Source organism: Pristis pectinata, chromosome 8 (assembly GCF_009764475.1).
Source record: "Pristis pectinata isolate sPriPec2 chromosome 8, sPriPec2.1.pri, whole genome shotgun sequence".
NCBI classification, from domain to species: domain Eukaryota; kingdom Metazoa; phylum Chordata; class Chondrichthyes; order Rhinopristiformes; family Pristidae; genus Pristis; species Pristis pectinata.
Window position 1 is genome coordinate 33,307,963 of NC_067412.1, and position 26,967 is coordinate 33,334,929.

The window sequence follows — 26,967 nt, forward strand, 5'->3', positions numbered from 1 at the left end:
TAATGCATATGCCAGACCGGAAAGTATTCTATGAGGCATGAACAACAGTCTGCTACATGAGGCACAAAGAGTGCCTCTGGAAGGAGTCATTGCATTGTTTTGTGTCAGTATCTATGCAGGATAAACATCTGGAGAAAGTGACAGAAAAAGGGAACAAATAGAAATTTAATGAGGGATTCAGATTCCTTCATATGGAGACACTTATTGAAAGACACAGGACAAGGATCCCACTGAAATTTACAAATCTGATTTCAGGGGGATCTGTTCCTTCACTGGGCACTGGAGTCCTGCTTCCAGAACTAGTGAATCATGAGAAACGGCACAGCTTTCCACATGTCAGAAACCTAGGAAAGCACTTTATCAGTTGCCTGAACAAGTCCTTATGCTACCCTAAAGACTAGCAAACAGTGCCACCAATTTTGAAGTCCATCATTAGCACATGACTGCTTTGATGCACAAGGATTTTACATAATGCTTAGAGAAAGGTGCACTTTGATAGGCAGAGTCAAAAGTAACAGCATTCTGAAGGTCAAATTGGAGTGGATTAGTAGCACCAAGAACAACACTTGCTGCAATTTTCATGGAGCTGATTATAGACACCATGCTCATCACCCAGACATCCTAGTATTTACTGAAAATCCTTTCCGCCTGGTTTAATATATATGCACATTTTTGCTTTCAAAAGTTCATGAAGTGGTGCTGGAGGAAAACTGCAGGAACCCATAGATTCAGTCACCTGAAAAATTTGTTATAGCTTCTTAATAGAAGGAGATTCCAATTCTTGTCCTACAAGATTGCTTTCTTGCAGCACAGCTGTGAAAAGAAATGGTTACTCTAATGCTACTGCTAATGTTGAAAGAGATCTGAATTAGTAAGTTGGCAAAACATGTTAGTTCTGTGAATGTCAGGCAAGACAGAGACTGCCCATCTCCACCAAGGCCTGCTAATCTTAGGAATGGAGGCTTCGTGGCCCGTGCATATTTGAATATTCATATTTTGAGTGCTACAAGGGTCCCATCAAATTTTTCACAACCTTTGCAAATCTACACAAGTTATCTGCCTGGGCCTCTTGCTAGGGCGAGCTGCCCTGGTAACAAGGGAATCGATGACAGGAGGATACAGGGAACTGGTTGACCTGGCAGAAGTTCCCTGTGAATCCTTAAAATGAGTGCATCACAAAAGTATTGAGAGCCACAATCACCTTCTCTGGTGTACTGCCTGTGTTGATTGCAAATGCAGTTACAGCAACAAAAACTCTCCTGAACATTGGAGACAGCTCAGAAAGTGCACCCAATTTAGCAGCCTCTGATAACTGGTCTTTTTAGATGCCGATCTGGCTAACTAACCCAGATTAACAGGTACTGCTTCGGACCAATCTGAAATCCGCCACATCCCCAACACATTTGGGTTCTACCTCAAATTCCTGGCCTGGCAAAGCCCCATTTCTTGTCTTCCTTATTCCAGGAATTTCAGGCCAGTAAATATTAGTGCCCTGGTCCAGCTGCACTCAAACAGAAGCACTGCCTGCTGCAGGACTCCAGGATTAAAAGGAGAATGGCTGCTGTGATGATAATGCATAAAATCATTTTATAAATATTTGAATCTAGGATTTCATTCTAGTATTTACACAAGCTTTAAAATTGATCACATTGTAATTTTGCATTGAATATTTGCACTAAACACAAGGTTTTAATATTTTGGCACAACAGCGTTTTAGTTCCTTCTACTTACTGAAAACACCACATATTAGAAGTATACTCTCTCCATATATTGGATGGAACTTCTGAATTACAAGGCTCATCACAATTGGAGTGTCAGTTATTTTGCCAGTAATTGTTGAGGAGGGTGTGGCGAAAGATGCAAGGGTTCTTGTCATGTTTCATCCCCAGCAGCTGCGTAACAGAGGATTCTCTGATCTACGGGCAGTTCCCGGGGACGCACACAGAGACGAACAGCAACTGCTGCAGGAAGGTCATCAACTCGGTGAAAGACGCCCTTTGGTCTGCCCGAAAATTGTTGGTCTCCCAGCACTGCGAGATGTCCGTAGGGGAATGCTGCCGACTGGCACATTCCAGGCTGTAGGAGTACGTGCTGAGGGACGCACTGAAGCTGGGTGCAACCAACGCAAGGGCTCGGTGGGGAAGGATGACAGTCTAGGGTTCTTCTGCCACAGGAGAGGGAGGGGCAGGGTCAGGCGAGGAAGCCCCTGAAATATTGTAAATATGGGATGGGGGTATTATCCCAGGGAACTACACGAGTGGCATCGGTGCTGTGGTTTTTATAAACAGTAACACTAAGAATTGATCTGTACACAAATGTAAAAGTTTGCACAGTTTTACTATTGTATATAGTTTTTTTATTATAAATAAAGTTTATTTTGTTAAAAAATTATTGCCTTTAAGAGGAAAATTTAACACTGAGAAATTGCCAATGTGTACAAGGCCCAATCAGTACACTGGAGTCTTGGAAATTCTGCCCAAAACCTCTAACCTTGTTAAGGCAGCAGAAGCTAGCAACAGCAAATAAAGCATTTTTTTTTGCTCTTGGCAATTTGCAAGTTAATACATCACAAGTTTAATACATTCAAGAGGCAGCAACTGCTGTTAATTGGGATGACCAGGAATAAAATTAACATTAGGTTTCAGTTTCCCCAAGGGAAAACAAAGAGAATTTCCCCTTTTCCTGAAGGTGGTGAGCCATGGCTTTGCAATCGATAGGACCCTAGACTTGTAGGCAAACAGTTTAAGGCAGATAGGTTAAAGTATCAACTGCAATTAATCTTGTAACTACAAGTTGCTCAAATTAACCTCATTTTAACTATATATTTGAAACAGTCCCATTGCATCTACCCCATTCAAAGTTGCCATTGCTACAGTCCTAAAAAGTAACCCAGTATTAAATTCTTTTTTTTCCTTTTGCTTGGATACATTTTTGCCTTTTCAAGAGTTATATTTAAGTGCTTAAAATGCACATTGAAGACGTCTTTATTTTTAAAAAAGCCATTACAGAGTCATCTTATCTGAAAGTGCAAATTTAAGAAAATTGTTAGTATTATGTGAATAACTTCAAAAATAAAATGCAATGCCACCTCCAAGCATGAAGTAGTTCAGTTTTATGTCATGCTGCAATTTAGACAGTTACTTGGCTGGATAAAGTTGAGATGAGTTTGCTCACTTTTTATATGAAATCAGATTGGAAAGAAAAGCCATTCATGTAATACCAAGTATTATCAACTGTCCTAAAACGTGAATGAGGCACCAATACATTGAGGCTGCTAATTTAATAAAGCACTTCTGGATTTTCTACTTTTCTTAAGAGTTGGGAGTATGGAGTACAAACTTACCCTACCTGAAGGTCTTCAGCATTGAACAAAATAGGTACTGATGAACTAGCAGCTGTTCCACACTCTTCTAGTAAAGGAGTACTAAGTGGGTATCTGATTAATTATTGGCTGTTTCGAGCAACTTTGAAAAGCTCAATTCAGCCCATATATTTCCAGTAACTATAACCAGTATTACTTTTTCCATTCCTTAGAATAAAAACACTGAAGTAACTGTAGAGCCCCAGAGATATATTTGCTAAAATTAGTTAATTCAATACAGACTGGGGACCAAACTACACTTCTACATGCACTTCATGATTCGAAACCAATTCAATAACTGACCAAACCAGCAGAGTGCTTTATTTTGGAAAGAGTACAAACTTGGAAGGGCCATGAAAAATTAACATGTCATACCTGTGGAACTGTGGATTTCAGGTGAAGTCTCCACGTTTAAAACTATTCCAGACCTTCTCAGGCAAGATAAAGGATAAATGCTGAAGAAACAAAAGTAACATGAAAGAAAAAAGAGTAAGATAAGGCGAATGAAACACTGCGGCCCATCAATGCAACATTCAGAAGTTGCGAAATGCAAACCATTTTTTCAGACATTAGAATTCCAGTCGGAAATCACATCATCTAAGGTGTGGAATATGGATCAAACTCAATATAGCCTCTAACTTTACAGCCTTGCTGGGGCTAATTGTGGGGAATTCTGTCCTATTAGTGTATGTTATTTAAATACATTCTGCTGTTTTTATATGTCTGACTCCTAAATATGCTTGCACAGCAAGTTGTATCCATTACATAGAACAGTACAGCACAGGAATAGGCCATTTGGCCCATGATGTCTGCGGCGACCATGATGCTAATTTAAATCAATCCCATCAGCCTGCACATGGTACATATCCCTCCACCCCTAACTGCCTAAATACCTCAAATGTTACTGTTGTATCTGCTCTACCACTTCCCTGATAGTGCATTCCAGGCACCTACTACTGCGTAAACAAAAACTCGCAAATCCCCTTTAAACCTCCTCCCACCCCCCCCCCCCCACTTTAAATTTATGCCATTTAGTATTTGACATTTCCATCCTAAGAAACAGACCTCATCTATGTCATATTCAATTGCATTAGGTTTCTTATCTTAAACTTGTGTCATATCTGGTATCATGTTAAAGACCAGCCACCTTGTATTTTGCTGACTGCATCTGCAATCTTGATTACAGTCTGAAGCACAGTAAATCAACATAACGCTGGCTGTACCTTCATGAACTCTTGGAGCACCCAAGTACTTTAAAGAGCAGTATCAAGTGCAACCTTCCTGCAAAATACTACTTTTGGACTCATTGTAAAATTTGCCTCATGTTGGTCTTGTTTTCCGTTCTGCTCATGTCCTGATGAGCAAAGAACCACCTCTCTCAAAGTAGCTGCTAGCTTTTCTTGATAAAGTTTCACCTCCACTCTGTGATGTTGGTTGAGTAACTCATTGGTCTCAATCTGAACAAGATTTATCGGCCCACATAGTCTCCAGACTTAATGTGACAAGAAATTCTGCAGATGCTGGAATTTGGAGCAACACACAAAATGCTGGAGGAACTCAGCAGACCAAGCAGCATCAACTTACACATGTTTTTGTGTGTGTTGCTCCAAACTTACGATCTCATGCTCTGTGTCTTTTACTCAATGGGTTTCGACTCGAGTTGACTAGTTTTCACCCTCTCCTTTCCCCCCCCCCCCCCAACACCCTTCACATTTACACCTTTTATCAATGCCATTTAATACATTGAGTGTGCTTGTCTAATCCATGATTAATGTTTCAGCTTTCAAATCATCCATTCTCCTGCTCACATTAGTGAGTCAGTGATTGCACAACAGGATATTTCATTATGGATGCAGTTTCCTCTCAATTTACTCAATGTTGCACTTCATGGCTCATCTTCTGACTCATTCTCAAGGTTTCTGGAGAATCCTCATTTCTGCCCTCATCCCTCTCTTGCTTTATGCCACCTTCTCAATGATCTGACAGTCCAACTTAGTTTTGCCAGCAGAGACATACACTCCAGATCCACTCACCCCAAAATACAGCTACTTGAACTGCAATGCCAAATCACTATAATGGCTTTCTCCCATTCTTCCTTATGGCAAGATAAAAAAGGTACAAATGTGAAGCGGCTGCTTTGAGTTATCCAGCCAGCAACGTTCACCTCTTTAGCACCATCTTTCAGTCCAGCTTTATCAACATTCTTCAAAGAATGATATAGCACAGGAAGCAGTCTGTCATGTCAACACCTTGGGAAAAAAATGGATTTAAGGGGTAGTAGTATGAAGTGATCCCACCACCGAGCTTCCCTTCTCTCCCCCCCCCCCCCACGCACCCCCCCCCCAACCTTCCTGCTTTCCACAGGGACCACTTTCTTAGTGATACCCTGGTCCCTCCCCAGGCACCCCTCCCCGTCCCCTAATACAGGAGGTATAACATCTGTCCCTTCACTTCTTCCTTACCACCATCCAAGAACCTAACCTGCCCTCCCAGGAAAGGCAGCTCTTCCAACATGGTCTACTGCATTTGGTGCTCACGCCATAGCCTGCTCTGAAACCAAGTGTGGACTAGATGACCATTTAATGAAGTACCCATTGCTCTGTCTGCAATAGACATCAAGCTTCTGGTTGCATGTCATTTTCACGTTCTTTCCCACTCCCACGCTGCCCTGTCCTATGCTTCCTTCATTGCTATGGAGAGGCCATACGCAAATTGGAAGAACACCTGATATTTTTCTTGGGTAGCTTATAACCCAATGGTGTGAACATTGACTTTTCCGATTTCAGGGTAACCCGTAACCCTGGCATTGTCCGCCCACACATCCTTGCACATCCCCAAAGTTTTCTTCTCCCTTTAACTTTTCCATTCCCCTTCACCCACCTGGTATCATCTGCCCATCATCCCCTCCCCATCTGGTTCCACCTATCACCTACTAGCCTGGGGGATTTTAACATGAAGGTGGATTGGGAAAGCCAGGAAGGCGGTGGATTGGGAAAGCCAGGAAGGCGGTGGATTGGGAAAGCCAGGAAGGCGGTGGATCTCAGGAGAGCGAGTTTGTGGAGTGTCTACGGGATGGCTTTTTGGAGCAACTTGATGAGCCCACCAGGGGATCAGCTGTTTTGGATTGGGTGCTGTGTAATGAACTGGAGGTGATTAGGGAACTAAAGGTAAAGGAACCATTAGGAACTAGCGATCACAATATGATTGAGTTCAGTTTCAAATTTGAAAAGGAGAAGCTGATATCAGATGTGTCAATATTTCAGTGGAACAAAGGAAATTACAGTGGCATAAGAGAGGAGCTGGCCCAAATTGATTGGAAAAGTAAGCTAGTTGGAGGGATGGCGGAGCAGAAACGGATGGAATTTCTACAAGAAATAAGGAAAATGCAGGATAGATAAATTCCAAGAAAAAAGGTTATGAATGGAAAAATGGCACAAATGTGGATAACGAGAGAGGTGAAGGTTAAAATAAAAGCAAAAGGGAGGGCATACAAAGAAGCAAAAATTAGTGGGAAAACAGAACACTGGGTAACTTCTAAAAACTTGCAGAAAGAAACTAAGAAGGTCATTAGGAAAGATGAATTATGAAAGGAAGTTGGCAGATAACATTCAAAAAGATACCAAGAGTTTTTTTTTTAAATATACTAAGAGTAAAAGAGAGACACTGGTTGATATAGGACCAATTGAAAACTGTGCGGGAGAGATTATAATGGATAACAAAGAGATGACAGAGGAACTAAATGAGTATTTTGCATTGATCTTCACTGTGGAGGACATCAGCAATATACCAGATAGTCAGGGGTCTCAGGGGACAGAACTGAATTCAGTTAAGATTACTAGAGAGAAGGTGCTCGAGGAGCTAAACGGACTAAAGACAGATAAGTCTCCCGGACCAGATGAGGTGGACCCCTGGGTTGTGAAGGAGCTGGCTTCAGAAATTGCAGAGGCATTGGTGATAATTTTCCAGGAATCAATAGACTCCAGCATGGTTCCGGAGGACTAGAAGGTCGCAAATGTAGTTCCACTGTATAAGAAGGGTGGGACGCAGCATAAAGGAAATTACAGACCTATTAGTCTGACATCGGTGGTGGGAAAGTTATTGGAATCGATCCTCAAGGATGAAGTTATGGAATACCTAGAGGTGCAAGGCAAGATGGGCCCAAGCCAGCATGGTTTCATGAAGGGAAGATCCTGCCTGACCAACCTACTGGAGTTTTTTTTTAGGAAATCTCAGGTAGGGTGGATAAGGGAAAGGCTGTGAATGTTGTGTATTTGGACTTTCAAAAGGCCTTGGACAAAGTGCCACACAAGAGGCTGATTAAAAAGATGAGAGCTCATGGAATTACAGGTAGGATATTGGAATGGGTGGAACATTGTCTGATAGGCAGAAAGCAAAGGGTGGGAATAAAGGGATCCTGTTCTGGTTGGCTACCGGTTACCAGTGGTGTTCCGCCAGGGTCGGTGTTGGGGCCGCTTCTTTTTACTTTGTACATTAATGATTTGGATTATGGAGTAAATGGTTTTGTGGCTAAGTTTGCAGACGACACCAAGATAGGTGGAGGAGTAGGGAGTATTGAAGAAACGGGTAGGTTGCAGAGAGACTTAGTTTAGGAGCATGGGCAATGAAATGGCAGATGAGATTTAATGTTGAGAAATGCACTGTTGTACACTTTGGAAAAAGAAATAAATGGGCAGATTATTATCTAGATGGGGAAAAAATTCAAAGTACAGAAGTACAAAGGGACTTAGGGTATCCTGCACGAGTACCCCCAAAGGTTAACTACCAGGTCAGATCGGCGGTAAAGAAAGCAAATGCTATGTTAGCATTCATTTCGAGAGGTATAACATATAAAAGCAAGTATGTATTCTTGAGGCTCTATGGGGCACTGGTGAGGCCTCATTTGGAGTACTGTGTGCAGTTTTGGGCCTCTTATCTTAGGAAGGATGTACTGATGTTAGAGAGGGTTCAGAAAAGATTTATGGGGATGACTCCCAGAATGAAAGGGCTTACATATGATGAGTGTTTGTCGGCTCTTGGACAGCACTCACTGGAGTGCAGAAGAATGAGAGGGGACCTCAGAAACATTTAGAATGTTGAAAGGACTGGACAGAGTAGATGTGGTTAAGCTGCTTCCCCTAGTGGGTGAGTCCAGGACTAGAGGGCACAATCTTAGAATTAGAGGGTACCAGTTTAAAACAGAAATGAGAAATTTCTTTAGCCAGAGGGTAGTGAAATTATGGAATTCCTTGCCACGTACAGCTGTGGAAGCCCAATCATTGGGGGCATTTAAGGAGGAGATTGATAGGTACCTAATTAGTCAAGGTATCAAGGGATATGGGGATAAGGCCAGAAATTGGGGCTAGATAGGAATAGTATTAGTTTAGCTCATGGAGCAGACTTTGTCTTGTGGTCTGTATTCCACACCACCCCAACTCTGCAGCACTGCGATACGCTGGCAATCTTTCCTCTTCCCTCTCAATCCTGATGCAGGGTCTCGACTCAATGTCAATTTACTCCTTTTGCCTTCGCAAATGTTGATTGACCTGCCAAGTTCTTCCAGCACTATTTTTTGTTAAAGGGGCAGTCATCTGCATAAACTCAAGGCATGAGAAAATGTGTGCCTTAAACCCAATCCCAGTGCACCCTTAACCTAGTACGTTTCACTGTAGAAAGTTATTTAACCCATTGTGCCTCTGCCACTTCGGTGGTCTCATTTCCCAGTTTTTATCCTGCAATTATTTCCTCTAAGTACTTATTCAATTCCCTACTGCAGTTATTATTGAATCTGCCACTTCAATCCCTTGAGGCATTGCATGCTAGATCATAGCTCCTGTGAATTGTGTTTCATATTGATTCTGGTTCTTTTGCCAATTATATTAAACCTGCATTATCAGAATACCAACCCTTCTACAATAAATTTTGCCTCACCTACACTTAAAACACTTCACAATTTGAATACTTCCACCAAAGCTCACCTTAGGGCCTCAGTAGCTGCTTCTCCAGTCTCTCATCAGAACTGAAGTCCCACATTCCTGATATAATTGGAATAAATCTTCTCTCCACACTCCAAAGTTTGCCACCCTACCTCAAGAGCAGAATCCAGAAATGGACAATACTCCAGCTGTAAGCTAACAATTTATAAAGTATCAGCATCACATCCTTGTTTCTTTTCATCTTAAAAGATATTCATAAAGCTAAAGATCTAGTGTGCTTTTGTAACTTCTCTAGCCACTTTTAGATTTATGGCAATTCCCATGACTGCCCCTACACCCCCTTGAGGTTGTAACACAAGTTTAAATTTATCCTACCAAAATGAGATATGCCTGGTATTTTGTGTTAAATATCATCTGTCCAGCTTGTCCATTTTGTAAACCCATTCTGCAGAAGTGAGTTACTATCCTCCAATTTTGCTTTATACAAAATTTAATTGTCCACACAGTTTTATAATAAACTGCTGCATACCAATTCAATTACTGCTTATTTTCCTGCTCAGTAACGGATAGTTTAATTTGTTTTTACTTTTGAAGGCAAATGAGAAACATTTCAAATGCAATGAAGTTTAAATTCTAATAACACTATATAAAATAAACTGAAGCCAACAAACCATAACTAATCACAGAGACTGATTAGACAGCCAGTCAGTCATGTAGTTTAGAACTCATAGGTTTGGCAAGAACGTTTTAGTTCAGGGCAGGATTTCTATTCAAATATTATAACAGCTTAAGTATCATTCAGTGATCCTAAACCAACAAAAGTCTTTCTAAAAAGGAAGTTGTTTGACTTAAGAGGCATCCTGTTATTTCTACTAGAAGAAATCAGATTGAGGATAGTTAGAATGTTGACTGCTTAAATCAGTAAGGACAAAGGCCTGCAGAACAATAGCCATTCAGTGGCACAACACAGTAGTTCCCTACACTCTGCCCTAGGTTCAATTCTAGTGAATCCACAGAACTGATCTTTGAGACCATAAGATATAGAAGCAGAATTAGGCCATTCAGCCCATCAAGTCTGCTCCACCACTCAAATCATGGCTGATTTTGTTTTCAACCCCATTCTCCCGCCTTCTCCCCACCACCCTTAACCCCCTTACCAATCAAGAACCAATCAATCAATCTCTGCCTTAAATACACCCCAATTACTTGGCCTCCACTGTCCTCAGAGGCAACAAATTCCACAGATTCACCATCCTCTGGTTGAAGAAATTCCTCCTCATCTCAGTTTTAAAGGGACATCCCTTCATTCTGAGGCTGAGCCTTCGGATACTAGACTTTCCTACTATGGAAATGTCCTCTCCGCATCCACTCTATTCAGGTCTTTCAGTATCTGGTAAGTTTCAGTGAGACTCACCCCCATCCTTCTGAACTCCATCGAGTACAGGCCCAAAGACATCACAGGTTAAACTTTCATTCCTGGGATCATTCTTGTGAACCTCCTCTGGACCCTCTCCACGAGAGGCAGAGTACAAAATGGTGAACCCAAATTACAACATCTTTGACGACACTGACTAGGGGTGCATTTTGGGCACATTATTAAATTTTTTGACCCAGAAGTTACTTTTTATCTGAAGTAGCCAAATTTCCTTCCTTGAAGAGCAATCCCCACTTCATTTCTAAACATTACAGTCATGTTAAACACCCTTATCGATATAGATGTAGGAAACATTCAGTTAGGCAGCATCTGTGGAAAGGGAAACAGTTAAATGTTTCAGGTCTAGGACTTTGCCAGCACCTGACCAATATTCTGATAAAACTAAAGCAGCAACTTAAAACGTGCATTTGCCCTTAAACAGCAAGTCCATAAACAGCAAGAGCTGCACTCTAACAGAATATGCAGGACTTGCCATTGATTTTCAAATAAACACTATTCCAGGAACTGGGCTGTCCCAATAATGTCTCTTAATGCAGGAAAAGCAGCCCATGGAGTGTTATGTTTGGACCAGGGATTGCATTTAGTGGGAGCAAATGGGAAGTGGCTTACTGCAGTGGAATTCTACAGTCTGCCTGCCTGGGTCAGTTGGTTCATCTGGGGTTGAACACACAAGCAAGTGAGACTTAATGGTCTTGGAAACAAAATCAAATTACAAACACTTCAGAAAAACGAAACAAACCATAAAAACTAATAATGAGAATCTCAGGTGGTGCAGTTTGTGAAGCTACTGTCATAACCTCCATAGGGAAATAAAGAATGCTCCATTCATTGAAAATAGGACATCACATCTTAATCCCACAGGGTGGAAAAAGAGAAATTGCCAAGTCCCGCAGTAGAAAACAAATTGTATTACAGGGGAAAAACTCCATTAAATATCCTTGGAGTTCATTGCCAAAATAGGTCAGGGAAATGTGTTTTAAACACATGCAAGAGACAAATATATACAAGGGCAGACATAAATTGAAAGGAAAAATATGGAGTAGCTCGCAGTATTCCTCTGCTTCTGCAGAAAACATCGAGGGCTGTAGAGTCCTGCAGAAATTCACAAGGTAGGTTACGGTGATGTGTTTCCTGGTACCACCTCATTCCAAGCAGCAGCACGCAGCCGAAAACAGCTATTTCCACAAGTTCCCCAGAAAGGTTCCACAAGCAATACAAACATGCAAGCCAGGGTCAGAGTTTGGAATGTGTATTGAAGAGAGGAAACTCAGTGATTAGAATGCAGTCTTCTGATGGAATAAATCATTAAATTAAATCTAGTTTTGAAGTACTTGTACTCTGCCATTTTCAATTACATATTGCTTTAATATTTCACACACTTATGGTGGCCACCTTCAGTTCTATCCTCCTCCCCTTCATCTTGGAACAGACCATCCAAGACCCAACAGCCCTATTGTAATGAGCTTTCATTCTGATACATAAATGCTGCCAACTTCTACCCAAGGCCTTCAGCTTGACTGATCTGCTGCAGAAACTGTCATTCACAGGTATACTCAATTGTTCCAATACACAACCACCCACAATCCTTCCATAAAACTACAATACATCCAAAACCTTGCATCCTGTAGCAAACGTTGGTTCCCCTCTCAACTTCAAAAGCCAAAACATCTCATTGCCAACTTGATAGCTCAAGACCATGTCTTCCAGTCCTCAAACCCTCTGCAGCCCTATAGAAAGGCCAGCTTAAAAGGCCCTGCTAAAAGAAACAAGTCATACCCAAAAGTGAGGTGCAAGACTGGTGAAATGAAAGTACTGGACTCATGCATGGTAGACAAGCTTGCTACAGACAACTAATCAGTTACCTGCTTGAAGCTGGTAATAAGCTCAACAGTCCTGGTATACCTAGTCAAAAATGATGGGAAAATTACTAAAAGGTGCTGATACCTAAAAGACACAACCATCTTCAGACTGCCTGGATAATGGTTGAGCCTTTTCATTACAGAAGCCAACCTATGGCCAATTTGACTCTCTTCAAAACACAGCAAATGCACTAAGTACAGCAAAGATCATGGTCCCTGAAGCCCTTATTCCAGAACCAGCAGCACTCTAGCCCAGCTACAACACCAATGTGAAAAATTGTTCAATCATATCCTGTCCTCAAAACAAGACAAATTCAACCATTACTGTTCAATCAATCTTTTCCCAATCAATCTTTTCCCAATCAAAGCGGCGATATGAATTGTCAACGTGGGCACCAAGCACACTAATTGACTCTCTGATCCTGCTCAAATCCTTGAGGACCACTCTTCTAAAGATCTCAAAGATCAAAGGACAAAAGTAGTGAATTCTAGGAGGGTGTGTGATCACCCTTTACATTGAGGCAACATTTGAGGGAGGCTTCAAGGAGCCCAAGTAAAATTGACATTTATGAGTTCCAGGTAGACTCCAACGGTTAGAGAAAGGCAGGTGTAGATGTTGGAGACCGATCATTCCAACAGAACATTGCTGCTGGATTTTCTCCAGGCAGCAACCTAGGTCCAACTTTCTGCAAGCAACTTTGCTAATGACCAAAACTTCAATTACAAGATCAAGAAAATGTGTCCACTGATTGTAGTACTCAACTTCATTCACAGTTCTTCAGATAACAAAGTTCATGCCCAAAATACAACAAGATCCAGATAATTTTTCAGCCTTGGGTTGGTTAGCAACAAGTTACATGTGATACATGGTGCCAGGTAATGACCTTCTCAAACATTCTCAAACCTCACAATGACACACACATTCTGGAGGGTTGGGATTACATTCGACTAATACTCCTGTGAACCAGCCATACGATTGCCATCGCTGCGAGACCAGGTCAGAGGCTGGATATTCAGCAGTAAGTGATGAACCTCATGACCCTCAAAAACTTCTCCACAAAAGACAAGGCACAGATCAGTAGCATGATAGAATCCTCTGCACTTTCTGCATTGGCCACAGTTGGCCCAACACTACACCCTCCATAACTACCAATCTGCATCAAAAACAAAAGGTGCTGGAAATTGAAATTAAAAAAAGAATTGGAATTGTTTTTATTACCACATTGCTCTTTCTCCACAACTTTATTAAAATGGACCTTGTTCACCCTTCCCTATTATTCCATTTTGTCTTAATGACTATTTTCTAATCACTCTACCATTACACGAGAAATGTTTTAGATGCTTCTGTGATGCAATAACGTCATAAGTGCACATCACAAACAACAATGTCCACAGTTGGAAAAATAACAATCTCTTCATCAAATCAGTCTGTTAATATACCACATACCGTGTCCCAGTTTTCCTTACCAGTTATTTCTGCAATTTCAAAGCACACAAACAAACACATGGAACTTCTCTAGAGCAACAAACAATGTACTGGAGGAACTCAGCAGGTCATGCAGCATCTGTGGGAGGAAATAAATTGTTGACATATCAAGTCAATCTCAAACGTCGACAATTTCTTTCCTCCCACAGATGCTGCATGACCCGCTGAGTTCCTCCAGCACATTGTTTGTTGCTCCAAATTCCAGCATCTGTAGTCTCTTGCATCTCCAAGAACTTCTCTGCTTGTATTGCTCAATTCTGGATACCAAATATTTTGACCTGTGCAGAGTTAGAAACTGTAGACAGTGGAAATCGGGGACAGATGATTTCAAACCTTCTCACCAGACTTACTTGGGCACCACTTGGACTCAATTCCAATTTTAACCTGTTTGAATAATCAGGTGGGAAGGTCACCTGCTGAAAATTGGCAGGGTTCTTTAAATGTGCAGATTGTTCACCAATTGCCTCATCAGGGCCTGAATGTTACATTATCCAGGGATCTGCACAGGACCATCTGAGCAGGAAGCAGAGTTACAAGGTTGAAGAGGGCAAGAGTTTTCATTACTACAAGTTCCCTGTGGGATCCAGCCATGGTGTGTCATTCTGGGGCAGGTTTAGGCTTCCACTGGCCAGTTCCCTCCTCCTCCTGCCCCACATCTGCAGGGCTTTCTGAAACTCTTTCCCCAGACATTTCCCTAAATGCCAGGGCTTGTTCCGACTCCAGCCTCTTAAAGTTGCTCCAGTGAGACCTCGGACATTTCCCATATTGTTTAAAGCAGGAAAAAGACAAATGTTAATGAGTAACAACTTTCCAGGCTTCAAGCTGTTGAGATCAATACTGGTTATCCCCTCCACTCCGACTCTTTGTGTCCATTCCCCCTCTGTTGCAGCAACTATGGCAGGGACTCACTTGGCATACTAGTGACATGGGCAGCCCACAATAAGTCCTACTGTGTCAACCATTGAGGGTTTTCAATATTACTGAATTCCCTTAAAAAAGTTAAAAATAAACCAGTAAAATCAACTTTAAATTAATGTATTTGACATTTGAAGTGTCAATTTCCTTCTTTTCCATAGCCTTACAATCCCCAAGGGCTGGTAGACCTGTAGTAGGTCAAACATGGAGCAGGATCCAAGAGTAGATTCATTAGGGTAAATGGTGGGAAGAATTGCAGATGCTGGAAATCCAAAATAAAAACTGAAAATGCTATAACCTCTCACATCAGGCAACATCTGCAGATAGTAAAATAAAAGTTATCCCTTCAGGTCAAAGGCCCATCATCAGAACTGGGAGAGATAAATAAGTTAGTTCAGAAACAAGACTAATTTCTGAAACTAACTTGTCTTTTTCCTTTCTCAGTTCTTCAGAAGGGTGATCAAGCTGAAAGATTAACTGTTTCTCTTTCCACAGGTGCTGCCTGACATGCTGAGTGTTTTCAGCTTTTCCCTGTTCTATTCCCCAGGATATATGCTGGGGAATCTCAAAAGGCTCCGAGTCTGCATTTGATTCAGTGGGAAGCCCAGCAGTGCAGTGCAGTGCAGTGCAGCTGTGTCATCACAGAAGAGTTTGGCAGGTAAGCTTGTAACAGGTGTCTGAAAACTTACTGGCATTTTAAGTGGGAGCAGTCTGGTCTAGAAACTCTCATATTTACAAGCAATATCTGGGAGATATAGGGTTATTGCTGATTTGCTCAAATGGTAGACCGCTCGATTAGCATGCAAGAGGTAGCAGGTTTGATGCCCACATTCTCCAATAGTTTTATGGGCAGGCATGGTAGTGTAGCGGTTAGCATAATGCTTTACAGCTTCAGCGATCTGGGTTCAAATCCGGCCACTGTCCGTAAGGAGTTTGTATGTTCTCCCCGTGTCTGCGTGGGTTTCCTCTGGGTGCTCCAGTTTCCTCCCACATTCCAAAGATGTACGGATTAGGAAGTTGTGGGCATGCTATGTTGGCGCCAGAAGCATGGCAACACTTGTGGGCAGCCCCCAGAACACACTACACAAAAAGATGTATTTCAATGTGTTTTGATGTACATGTGACTAATAAATATATCTCAAATACAGATGGAGAAGCTACTGCAGTCTTCTAATAGATGTCTTTACATCTTAACCACAATATCAGTTACTAGGAAAATACTAAGGAAATCCTTTAATTCATCCACAACCCAGCCAGACTTCGAAGAAGCATTACCCAATCTAGTTCTCAGCCCAGCAGGATACATGTTTGAGGTTAATTAATGTAGTGTTGTCGCCCTTTTGGGAAGCTTTGGCCAGATTCAGTTCCCGATGAAGCCTGAAACTAATCAGGCTGATGAATTTCCTGGAATGCATCTCATGCTTTGCAGTGTGGTCTTGCCTTTGTTAACTCATTATAAATCTAAAATAGGATGTGGCTGCCAATGTCTCCAGCAACGTCAGAACATTGCAGTCACATCAATGCTAATTTGCCATGTAGGAAACATCATTAGTAGAAAGTTTAAAATAGGAGACAAGAGACTGCAGATGTTGGAATCTAGAGCAACAAACAATCTACTGGAGGAACTCAGCGGGTAAAGCAGCCTCAGTGGCCGGAAAGGAATCGATGTTTTGGGTCAAAACCCTGCATCAGGATGTGCAAAACAGGAGATGCTCTCACTGTAGAACCAATAACATTTAGATGACATTTTGGCCTTTCAACAATCACACAGAAGAACAAAATAGACAGAATTAGATCTTTATTTAATGAAATAAAATGCAGGGAAATATTTCTCATCTAAATCTCTTAATAATTAACTGGCTGGATTAGTTAAAAATCACACACTTCCGTGGACCTTTCCCCTCAATTTGTAGTCACACACACAACTTTCCATAAAATTGACCTCACTCAAATGATTACAAGGTGAATGAATGCGTTGTCAATTCCTGTGGCAATATTTTTATTAATGCTACCATAATACAAAGCAGGAGCAGGAAACAGGCCACTTAGCCCTCCTGAACCTATATCCCCATTCAACGAGATCACAGTTGATCTGACTGTAATCTCAACTCTGCATTCCTGCCCCTCTCCAGTAACCTCTCATCCCCTTATCTATAAATAATTCACTTCTGCCTTAAAAATATTCGAAGATTTTGTTTCCACCATCCTGGAGGAATTTCCAAAGATGCACAAACCATAAAGGAAAAACAATGCATCTCATCCATCTTAAACAGGTAACTTACTTTTTAAAGTGACCTAGCCCATCCTTCCCATTGTCACTCAAGTTACTTTTACATCAACTATAAACCATACAAATGACACCAAGTTTCATATTAGATGGAATATAGAACATAAAACAGAATGGAGCTTTAGGTTGGTTTGTTTAAAAATAGAAGCACAGCATCCTGGAAGCAGAGGTAAATCAATTTGGTCTTCACAAAGGTGTAACTGCAAATATCCAATAGTGATGGGAGGGGTGAGGTGTGCTTCTTGCACCTACTCTGTCTCCCCATCAGTCTATGCAAATGCTAGACTCCCAAAATCATACCAGATGTGCCATTGGAGCCAGTACATGCCTGCAGGCAGCAGCTGCAAATGGCCGCCTGTACTGAACGTGGGCCCCATTAAGTGAAATTCAAATGGCAATCAATTGCCAGCAGATCAACAGCAGCACAGTTGGGAGTTTACATCCTTTCATGTTTGAGTGAGGCAAACCAGAGAACCAGTGGTCCATTCCACAGCTGGGAATAGAAACCACGTTGCATTATTCTCAATAGAGCACTTTTTTTTAAAAAGATAACTCACAGGTTTTATCATATTCTAATTTTTAAAAATAAGGAGATTCTAAGGTCTGACACACATCAATACTTCTAACATGTGAGCTGCCATTTGCTTCTACCCCCAATGGTCTGACCAATCATCTTGAAATGTGGCCAACTGGTAACTGAATTGATGAGACAACCTTGGCTCCAAACACTCCCATATTTCACTCTGGAGTGAAGGAACCAATAGAATCTTACTTTTGTTATGTGCAAACGAGATGGGTATTGGAAAGGCACCAGAGCCAAAGAGAAGGAAGAAACACTTGGAGTGCAGTTTTTCTATTTGTAGCTTCACATGTTGCCAATTGAAGAAACTGTGCTTTTCAAAGCTGTTGAAGATCGGGCAGTGTGAATAATGGCTGCAAGTCAGGAATCGACAGATTAAATTCCAAGAGCTGAATAGGAAACCATTTGCAGTTTTCATGGCCCAAATACCTTAGAAAAGCTGTTCCACAAATCCACTGTTACTGGACAGGATGAGTCAGATGAGAGGCTGGATGATGACACGGTAACTGTGAGTACATGATTTTTCTATTTTTCTTTTCCAGTTGTCTGACACAACACAAGTGGAAATATTTGCAGCTTTTAACACAAGTTGTTCAACAGAACTAGTGCTCTTATTTCAGAAGCTGAGAACATTGTCAGAGGTTCAAAGCCAACACAAGCACCACCTTTTAAACATTAGCAAAAAGTACTTGGATTAACTTCGGGTAATCACAGTCTATAATCTGCTGAGCAGTGAGCAAAAAAATAAAATGCTGAGAAATCCCACAATCATGGCAACTGTCAGAACAACTCAGTTGCTATTGATACCTTCAACATTGCCAAACAGTTTTAAAATCAAATCAAAAATATCCATTACCCCCATGAAATAATTCTAATAATTGTTGTTAGAGGTAAGTTTTTACAGATCTTACTTCTGTTATGACCAATACAACTAGGGTTAAAAGGATTCTTGCATCGTATTCATCTCTATGACACGGATGCTTCCATGCCAAAAACACACTGGACCCATTCACTTATTGAAGCCTGTTTGTTATTTGGACTTTTCCCACACACTGAAAAACTAATTTACACATGAACAGTGTCTCAGCCATAAAGTTTAGTTCACCCTCATCCAAAATGCCATCACTAAACAAAGATGACATCTAGGACACACATATACTGACCCTGTAGAACAAGGATCACCTCCATAAATTTTGCTTTGGAAACAGCGCTGGAAGAAAAATTGTGTGAAGCTTTACTTGCAAAGAGTCGACTTCAAAAAAATGCCTTAAAAGATGCTACATTATGTCAAAAGATGAAGTATACAAACAACTTACTGAAAACAGAATTGCAATTGAAGATATTACACTGGAATTCACCAGATAAAAATTCTTTCCTACCAGCTATCTTCTAAATCTCAGATGTTCAAGTACCTCTCTCAGTTGAAGACATGAGAGGCTGCAGATGCAGGAATCTGGAGCAACACACAAAACACTGGAGAAACTCAGCGGGTCAGGCAGCATCTACGACCACTGAGTTCCTCCCGCATTTGGTATGTTGCTGCCTCTCTCAATTGTCCATTCTTCTGCATGCATCAGCTACAAAAGGCCAGACCAATCTTAAAGATACAGATAATTCAGTGATATCCTCAAACAACATTTGCTTGTGCAGCTCCTACCAAACAGTCTTGAGCACACTTGTACTTATACCCTTGCCAAATGGTGACAGAAATTAGAACACAAACTAGAGGGGCCAACTGGCCTACTGCTCCTTGCTTATACACCATTAAATAAGATCATGCTCATCCTTTAGTGTCACCTAACCCATATCATTCAAAAGCAAGCTACTAGATTTGTTTTTGTTTCATACTTCCAGCAAAGTGCTGGAAATACTCAGGTCAGGCAGCATCTGGAGAGAAAGAGAAACAGACTTAATTTTTCAGGTCAATGAACCTTCTTCAGTTCTGACTGCAGTGTTCCTATTCCCATCCCAATCAAAAAAAAATGGACTGGAAAATACAGCACCTTCCCATCTATATTGCTCCCTGGAGTTATGTACTCTCTAGATCTTATCAACCATTGGCACAAAACACAACACTTAGTTGAATGAAGCAATTCTAACTTCGACAGAAAGCAAAAAGACTTGCACATTATTTTACCTTGCCTTTCTTGCTTTGTAGCTGTGAACCACTTCAAATGAGCAAGGAATAACAAAAATGCCTGCTTATGAATTAAAATCAGCCAAGTTTAGCACTGGTTGTTAAATATTAGAAGGATCAAGGATGATTTAAACTGTTTAAAGCAAATCCACATTATTGGATTAGATGGAGAATGGGCACTTATTTGACAGTGCATCAGTGAGCAACCAATTTAGGCAGGCATACACAGCCTCGTCCCTAGAAACATTGGGAAGTTGAGCTTTACTTCCCATATTATGGGATATGCAAACAGGTTTGTTGTTTCACATACTGAGCTAATTTGAAAACTCATCCTCTAAGATTACACTGAAGTGCAGAGCCAAGGATAAAGATCCTACTTCAAACTAATATAAGCCATCATGGATCTACATTTCACTCAGTTAAATCAATTTTCAAGTCACTCTTACTCATTGGAGGTCAGAGTTTAAAATTTGTGCTTAAACCAAAATAGAACTTTACTACTTCCTCAGCTCATCTTTTATACTTGTGTAACTTCTACTAATTTCTTCTATCTAGAGAATTTTCCAAAGATGCCATGCACCCTTCTGCACCAAATGGTGAGCACCAAACCACAGAACCCATTTTGGTCAGGCTGATCTACTTGGGTCTCATGTGAAGAAATGGGAAGGAAACCCTGCCTTGTACAGTTATCAAGGTTAATTGGAAGTTCGCCCATCATCATCTGGATATAAAAAAAATCCTGCAGCTGTTTTCTGTGGTTAAACTTGCTGAATGTCTGCAGGTTTGTGGTCTCCTTTGAAAAGACATGAACCTTATGCAGAGTTTGGCAACCCTTTCTCTCCATTTACAAAAGCACATGCTCACCATTTTTTTAAAAAAAATACAAGTTTGACTGTTCATTCCCATAGAATCTACATTGAGTCACAAATGCCAGAGGACTTTGTTCCCAGGCACAGATTAAAAAAGGGTTTGCAAATGAAACAACAAGACCACTAAATCTGAAGGACTGACTCTTTGAACAGTACAGGCAAGACGAAAATTGCAATGGATGGAAAGCTGAAATTGTAGAAGTGAAAACATAGATCAGTCAACATTTAAATAGGACAGGCAAACTAATTTTATAGAGTTTTTGAAAAACGTAATAACCTTTTAATGCAGATAGTTCCATGTGGCCTAGCTGCTCGTATTTTCACCACATTAAAGCAACTTAACAATTCTGCACAGTTGTTTAAGTAATGAGAATCACTTCAAGTACTCTAGTAGGGAACTTGCCTGATTATTAGAGAAGGCCAGTTTTTGTTTAAATAAGCTTTTATATCAGCCAAGGGGATTTATAATAGTTCATTAAATGCAAACAAAATTTAACATTCCCCTTGTTGTTAGGTCAAAACAGGGTCAAATTTAGCACCAGAGCTCACTGTCACATTGGGTGGTTGATTGAAGGAGCCCCTTCTTTCTGCTAGTCCCCCGCTGCCCAAGGAACCAATTTCTCTTAGTTCATCACATCATGGTGCCACAGTGAAAGTGTGTCACTCCAGTGGGCCACATGAATGGCAATGGCACCATGTACAAGGATGTGCTAACACTACCAAGTGTATTGACAAAATGACACTCAGCATGTAAAGAGCTTTGCACTGTTTATTCTTCTGTAAATTAGGAATAAAGTTTATTTTTGAAACAAAAAAAAAATAGATGACTCAGGAACTGCAGTAATCAATGTCTGATGTTATGGCAAACAAGTTAGTAGAAATCAAGACGACTGCAGATGCTGGTAACCTGAAACAAAAACAAAAGATACTGGAAAACGCAGGTCATGAAGCAGCTATGGAAAGAGAAACCATTAACATTTCAAGTCTGCAACCCTTAAGAGCTGGAAAGAGTGATGCAAGTTAGTTTTCAGTGGGAGAGATGATGTAGAACAGTCTGTGATAGGTTGAGTTGAAATGGCTTAATGGTAACAGTTATCAGCACACATTAAGCTTACAAGTCTGTGTAATGATTTCTTAATGGCAAGGTAGTGGGACCTGCCCAGCAGGTTACATATACCAGAGTAAGATAAAAACTGAGCCAACATTATATTTTAAAAAAACAGGAAATGATAGATTCTGGCTTCTACCCTCTTCCTTTCCAGTCCTGATGAACTGTCTCGGCCCAAAGCGTCAACTGTTTATTTCCCTCCATAGATGCTGCCTGACCTGCTGAGTTCCTCCAGCACTGTTACTCCAGATTCCAGCATCTGCGTCTCAGGAAATGATAAACGTTGGGGGGGGGTCGGGGGGGGGAACTAAGCAGGTCAGGCAGCATGTGTGTTAAGAGAAATAGTTATGTATCAGATGAGGAACACTTCAGACCCAAGAGAGAATTGATCATCTGGGTAGCAGGAAAATGTCAGCAAGACAAAAAGGGAATATATCCGATAGAGTAAATGTGTGTTTGCTAATTAGCTTGCTCTTGTGTGCTTAACCACATTTTTTGATGCTGGGGGAACAATTCAAAATTCAACACGCTTATCATCAGATAGAAGCAATTAACGAGGAGAGTTAAAACTTTTGAAGTGTTTATTTTTAAAGCTGTGATCACTCACAAGGAGTGGAATAACATTCCTTTCTTTACCACCATTCATCCACTTAAACAGTATCCCAAAGAAACATCAGCTTTCATTCAGGTTGTCGAAGATTACTGGCATTAACAGCAAACTAGAGGACAGGAAGGAACACTTTTATTGAACTTGCAACAGTTTTTTTCTTATCAACGATCCCAAATGAAAGTCCATTAAAAAGGTGGGGAAGCTACTGAATGCTCAATTCCTTCTCCAGTGCAATCCTGATGATAGTGCCAAGGCATGGATATGACATGGATAAGTGGGATCAATGTAAAGAGGTACAATGGGCAGCATGGACATGGGCCAAAGGCCTGTTTCTGTGCCATACAACTCAACGATTCCAGGCGAAAGAGATGATGCTTCCAATTCTGCTGACCTGGCTAAATATACACCAATTTAGCACCAGAGCATACATCTTTGTAACATTTGTTATAAGTAAATTAAATGGTAGGTTCCAAAACCTGCTCTCCATTATTTTGCAGTTTATTTTTAATTTCATCAATTCTATTTGGTGCTCATCTAGCAGATTCCTACTGTACCTCTAGCACAAAAGTGGCAATTATAACAGGCCTGAGGACTTCCTGCACCTCTACTCTGGTGAAAGCACAAACTAGTGCACAAAGCAATTATACAGGAGGTAGCAATCTACTTCAGGTCCAGGTCTGAATGTCTCCATTTTTGGACAACGATATGGTTTTCACTCAGCCTTCTTATAAATATGACTGACCGGAAGAATGGAGTATTAGCATTTATTGAAAAGGGAGCCAGCAACTCATCCCACCGTAGCCACATCTGCAGATACCGGTAGGCATATCACAAACTGTACTGGCACCCAATGAGGTACTTCAAGAGAGCAACTCCTCTAACTTCAGAAGCCATTGGAATCAATAAGAGGTCACTGATTTAAGTGCCAGCATCTGTCCAACAGTTACACCAGATTCAAGCCCCTCACTCCACATCTTCTAATGTGCCAAAGTAAATAGCATTCTTTGATATGCACAACATATTACCAGTCCATTCAACTCCCCTCAGATACATTGTTGTGCCATACCACAGCAATGGGTTAACACATCATAACAGTGACAGTACCATCTCCAAAAGCAATAGCAACTGCAATACTGTGTCGACTGGTAAATTGATTTGAAAAAATAAAAAAAAATCAAAGTCAAGGAAGTGTTGAATAAATAATGGTCTATTCTTAATTCATGGGAAGATCAAGCAATTCATATCTCCAACTTTGGTTCAAAAATCCAGTCCTCGCCTGGTTTCAGATGGACACCCTAAGCAGGCAAGGTCAATAAGGCAAGGGCAAAATCATGCCAGCTGGAAGACTTCAAAGATAGGGTGTACTGATTCCTCCAACCATTGCATCCTTAGCAATGGTTTGCTGGTTCATCTCTTGAATATTTTCACTTCCTTTATAGGACAGACATTTGAGTCAAATAAGTAATTGCTTGGTAATTAAGTGTGCCATCATTAAATGTGCATTTACAGAAATGCAACTCCCCTAGGGTTCAGTGCCTGGTTTGGGCAAAGATGATTCAGGACTGGAGAAAGCAAGCACCATAATTAGCTACCTCATCCCTGGATTAGAAGGAAGGAGTAGGAGAGTGGAAGGAATGAATATGACAATTGACCTCCAAAATCACATTTGATTATATCACCAGAATGCTCAATTGGAGATACTGCATGATGTCCTTCGTTAAGAAATCTGCTGATGCCCCATCTAAACTTGCATGCGAAAACTTGCATGCGAAAGACAGACACTTAGCTAAAGTAAAACAATATTTGCAGCCCTGGGATTATTCTGGTATTCCAATGAATCCAAGAACATCCCTCACATTTTCCTCAAATGGAATCACTGCATTTAACAAGACAACCATAATGTGGAGTATTCAATTAGTTCACATTAATAGGTGATAGATTCAAACTGCGATAATCTCTTGCTTTACTTTCAGGCCTATTGTACACAAATAGATCGTCAATGCAGTCTGCTAGTGAAAGCAACATCTACAATCCAGATTGTAGAGTGTGAACAGTAATGAGGCTTCTATAAACCAGGCCATCCCAGAAAAATAAGAGAAACTTAATACATTTGCAATGGCAACACCATCAGTAATGGAATTAGTCTTAGAGCATAACATTTGAAAGTATATTGAATACATGTGCAGTTAGGCAGAAACCAGGGTTAAACTAAGCAGTACAGAAGGAAACTGAAGAGGGTTAAATCACACACAAATTGTAGTTTTTACTGAATTGAAAAGTTTAAAAAGGGTAAAGCAAGCAGCTGACACAATCCCTTCAACTTCCTGCTAAATGGAAAAGGTTAAAATGTGTTCAGGTCAAAATTATGCCCAGTTAATACACCTGCACTCAATTTCCATTAAAAAATTTAACACCCATTATCCATGCCTAACACACAGAAGTCATTATCCACCAGAGTTTGTGCAACACCATTCCCTGGACTCTACAGAACCGCCTCAATTATCCATCAAATCCAATCAGGGTACTCTTGCCAGTAAAAAAGAAACATTGGTTTATAAAGATAACTTACTGTGTGAAATTTTCAGATGGTGCAAGTTTTGAATTGTTGCTTTGATTGCAAATGACAGGTTCAAACTAGTACACCACAGGTCTGCCTTCAGCTCCAACGCACTGCAAGTAATGCTGAAATTTCAATTTTGACTGCAGTAAGGTGAACAAAAAAAAATTCTGGCAGATAACGAAAATTCCACCTTACCTCAAACTGATGCAAGTGAAAATCAGTTATCGTTTCCAATAATAAAACAATAGTAAAAAGCCACAAGAACTACAGGATATCATTTCATATGAAAAATACAGAAGTTGCCTTGGGTGCGACTCCTCAGTGTGGGTACAAAAAAAACGTTTAAGCATACATAGCAAGTTGGAACATGCAGAGATTCTTGGGAAAAAAAGAACATCTTCAGCTACATTTTAAACAATGGAAAGCTCGAGACAAAACTGATCCTGGGAGGACTGCTTGAATGAAGACACTGGCGAAGTGAAATAGTCTTTACAAAGTACAGGGTTTGGCGCTTGAAGAATTTGGATAAACAAGTGAGGTGAAAACAACAGTTTTATTTTTCTACATAACAAAAGCAGCTGGCAAATGATTAACTGTATTCAAAGCATTGAGGTGACAAACTTTGCATGCATGATATTCATGTATTCCTAATTCTACAAATTATTTGGCCTCCTCTATATCAGAGAGACCAAGCACAAACTAGGCCAAGCAGTTGTGCTCTATCTGCCATGGCCATCTGGAGCTTCTGTCTGCAAGCCATTTTTATTCCTCTTCTCCACTCCCATACCATCCTGTCTGCCCTAGGCCACCTCCACTGCCAGGGTGAGGACCAACACATAGTCGGGGAACAGCACCTCATTCTGCCTGGGTACTCTATAACCCAACATGAACACCACATTCTCCAGTTGCGGGTAACCTGGTCCACCCCCATCCCTTTCTCTCCTCCTAATCTACCCAGTTCCTCCTACACCCACCACCCAGAGCCCCCTATCACCCCGTTTCTTTCTCCTCCTCTACCTGCTCCATCTGCCCAGCTCACACACACTCCTTCCACCGAGTCCCCCTCCCCACACTGTTACCATTTGCCCACTCTACCTCCCTTATTTGAATCTATGCTCCACGTTCTTTTCCTTTCAGGTTTTATCAGCAGGTCCTTTGTCACCTGCACCTATCACCTCCCAGCCCATCTTCTCTCCTCCATTTGCCCATCACCCCTCACCACCTGTATCCACCCATCAGCTGCCAGCTCTTGCTCCACCCCTTCCCCTCACCTCCTTCAGTCCAGAAGAGTCACAACCCAAAACATTGACTGTCCATTTCTCTCCACAGATGCTGTCCCGTCCGTTGAGTTGCTCCAGCCAGTTTTGTTTTGCTTTGCTCCAGATTCAAGCATCTGCAGTCTCGTGTCTGTTATTCAAGTCAAATTTCCTGAAAGCCCCAATTATGAACGCACTCCAAGCAGCATTGTTGGAATGTCTTTAAGAACCAAGAACAAAAGTGGAATAGGTCCATCAGGCCCTTCAAATCATGCCCTGCTATTCTTCAAAATCATGGCTGATCTTCTACCTCAGTTGTATTTTCCAGCACCAACTTCAGTTTCCTGAAGTAGTTGATAACTCACTGGGACTAGAGGCGGGAGAAAGGACTGGCACCAAGTTCTTCTACAGTTCAACTCATTTTTTGATACAGCAATGACTCAGAGGTCAAATAACTGGCAGTGCACAGTAAATACTGTCCTTCACATCTCCAAATTCACTAAATCCATAAGACATCTTTATTAGTCACATGTAAACACACAGTGAAATGCACCTTTGCATAGAGTGTTCT

At 41.0% G+C, this 26,967-nt stretch overlaps 1 protein-coding gene across 7 annotated transcripts in view; it reads right to left on the minus strand.

Moving 5' to 3' along the window:
* The window catches only part of LOC127573482 (inactive rhomboid protein 1-like), a 268,766-nt gene that overhangs the window by 156,166 nt on the left and 85,633 nt on the right, over positions 1 to 26,967 (minus strand). For 6 of the 7 annotated variants that reach the window (XM_052021748.1, XM_052021747.1, XM_052021746.1 and 3 more), the window contains exon 3: positions 3,737 to 3,816. The exons of the other annotated variant lie outside the window; for it this stretch is intronic. The gene's annotated coding sequence lies outside the window, so the exon portion shown is untranslated. The remainder of the gene's footprint in view (positions 1 to 3,736; positions 3,817 to 26,967) is intronic. 7 annotated transcript variants of the gene reach the window in all.